A 3,089-nucleotide genomic window follows, 5' to 3' on the forward strand; every position below is an offset into this window, starting at 1 on the left:
CTGTCATGGTCTGTTTCTTTATGTGGTTTGATATGGACTGCTGTCTCCGAGCCATCACTGGGAAACTAGATTTTCCAGGTAATCAGCTAAAAAAAAAATGCAGTCAGATCCCTATCTGAATTCTCCCTCTGGCTCAGGGTATTCGGATGTTAATGGAGCCACCTGGGGAGGGTGGGGGAGGGATCAGAGAGCTAGGAGTGTAGCACCACAGAATATAGAGCTGATCCCCGCATTCACGCTCCGCCCCCGTCCACCAAAATCCCGGCGGGACGGCTCCCCGGCTGGGACGCTACTCTCCCCCTCCCAGACCAGTCACTTCCTCTCAGGGACTTCTCCCTCCGGTGCTCTGCACCACTTGAGCGAACTGGGTGGGCGTCCCCCGCACAAACATGTGGGCCCCGCCCCTGGGTCGCTTTAGGGAAATATAGCTGATCCCCCCCCTCTCGCACCACACCCGCTTCCCCCCAAACTCCTGGCGGGACGGCTCCCCCGCTGGGACGCTGCTCTCCCTGCTCCAAGATCTGTCACTGCCTCCCGGGTGCTTCTCCCACCGACTGCGCCGCTACGCCGCCCGCACCAACCAGCTAGACTTCCTCCCGGGATGGGTTCGGGGGGGGTAGGGCTGGGCCCCTTGTCTGTGCCGTCTGCCCCCCTGGGCTCTGCCCCAGATCGGGCTCCGAAGGTCACCTGCCTGGTACGCTGGCTCCTAGTTCTGAAAACGGTCGCTGTCTGCCCGTATTTGTTCGTTTTCCGTCTCTAAGTCTGTGTTTGTTGTTCAGAGTTCGTAGATTGTTATGTATGTGATCGATTCACTTGTTTTTCCGAGTCTTTGTTGCAAGAGGGATCCGCAGTAGCGTCCACCTAGTCCGCCATCTTGGCCCCCTCCAATGGACTTTTTCAAGGACAGAAATGTGTCTAGCGTGACAGAGGAAATAAAATATTGGCTTAATTTTAATGAATTAAAAGTTAAGTTCAATTAGCCACATGCAGATTGTGTCTACTATTCTTGATCTTCACAGATTTGGAGTGAAAATGATAAACTCAAATTGCAAAATTCTGGTTACAAAGTATAAAATAATCTTTTTTTCTGCCTAATGTGGAGGAAAATGTTATTATTGTAGCCATAGCACTGTAGAAAACAGGAAGTACACAAGATGGTTAAGTTCGTATATGCCTGAGAGAGAAAATTCTTCTTACTATGGACCTACCACACCAGTGAGACTTCTGGGGACCAGAAATCAAGCTGCTTCTCCAAGGTTTGAACCATGTGCCAGTTTCTACTAAGAATGGGGCAAAGGGATCACTGAATCTTAAAGGAATGCTGTCTTCTGATATATGCTACTCTCAACCATTGGCAGTTGACAAAACAAACAACTAAACTAACAGTTGAAGTAGAGCATTGACCAGTTTAAAGGAAGACACAAAGCAGAGAAGGGTACACTCTCCCCAGAATCATTGCATATTCATCAGAGCTTCTTCAATTGCCAATGACCTTATAGTAAAAAAAAAAAAGTCACATCAAATAAATTATAATTGTAAAAAAAAAAAAAAATCCCGTTGTAGTTAGCTTCTTCCAAAAATAGAGTTCTGGCAACATATTGGAATTGTTTCTTGTGATGGAAAAAGTGAATGAGCTTCCATTGCAGATAACAATGATGGCGAGTACACTTCCTGCATACTGGAATTTTTTTTTTTTATGATAAAAATTGTCTATGTCTCAATGATATGCTTTTAGCCAGAGTAAATAAAGTAATGCCTCATTCGTCTCGGACCCTCACTTGCTCTGTAGGACACAATGACTCTGTGGATATAAACCCCAAAAGACATATGGTGAAAGAGTCAGATGCATGTAACTTTGTTCTCATTAAGAATAAAGTAAATGAGTAATAAAGACAGGCTTTTCAAAAAATGGGGAAACCCTGGTGGTGTAGTGGTTAAGAGCTATGGTTAGTAACCAAAAGGTCGGCAGTTCGAATCCTCCAGGTGCTCCTTGCAAACTCTGTGAGGCAGTTCTACTCTGTCCTATAGGGTCACTGTGTGTTGGAATTGACTTAAAGAAAATGGATTTTCAAAAAATGTGTAAATATTAATTAAGAAAAATCAATTGAAACATAATCAAAGAAACCCAGATAGATGTATTCTTATTTTTGTTATTGTTGTTAGGTGCCATCGAGTCGGTACTGACACATAGCAACTCTGTGTAACACAGAAAGAAACACTGCCCGGTCCTCTGCCATCCTGACAATCATTGTTATGCTTGAGCCCATTGCTGCAGCCGCTGTGTCAATCAATCTCATCGAGGGTCTTCCTCTTTTCCGCTGACCCTGTACTTTACTAAGCCTGGTTTCCTTCTTCAGGGACTGATCTCTCCTGACAACATGCCCAAAGTATGTAAGACACAGTCTAGCCATCCTTGCTTCCTAGGAGCATTCTGGTTGTACTTCTTCCAAGACAGATTTGTTCATTCTTTTGACAGTCCATGGTATATTCTATATTCCTAGCCAAAACCACAATTCAAAGGCATCAATTCTTCTTTGGTCTTCCTTATTCATTGTCCAGCTTTCACATGCATATGATGCGACTGAAAATACCATGGCTTGGGTTAGGTGCACCTTAGTCTTCAAGGTGCCATTTTTGCCTCTCAACACTTTAAAGAGGACCTTTGCAGCAGATTTGCCCAATGCAATGCGTCTTTTGATTTCTTGACTGCTGCTTCCATGGGTGTTGATTGTGGATCCAAGTAAAATGAAATCCTTGACAACTTCAATCTTTTCTCCATTTTTCATGATGTTGCTTATTGGTCCAGTTGTAAGAATTTTTGTTTTCTTTTATGCTGAGGTGCAATGCATACTGAAGGCTGTGGTCTTTGATCTTCATCAGTAAGTGCTTCAAGTCCTCTTCACTGTCAGCAAGGAAGGTTGTGCCATCTGCATATCAGTGGTTATTAGTGAGTCTTCCTCCAATCCTGATGACTCATTCTTCTTCATATAGTCCAGTTTCTCAGATTATTTGCTCAGCATACAGTTTGAGTGAGTGGTGAAAGGATACGACACTGATGCACACCTTTCCTGATTTTATACCACACAGGA

This window comes from Elephas maximus, chromosome 8 (assembly GCF_024166365.1).
Source record: "Elephas maximus indicus isolate mEleMax1 chromosome 8, mEleMax1 primary haplotype, whole genome shotgun sequence".
Taxonomy (NCBI): Eukaryota; Metazoa; Chordata; class Mammalia; order Proboscidea; family Elephantidae; genus Elephas; species Elephas maximus.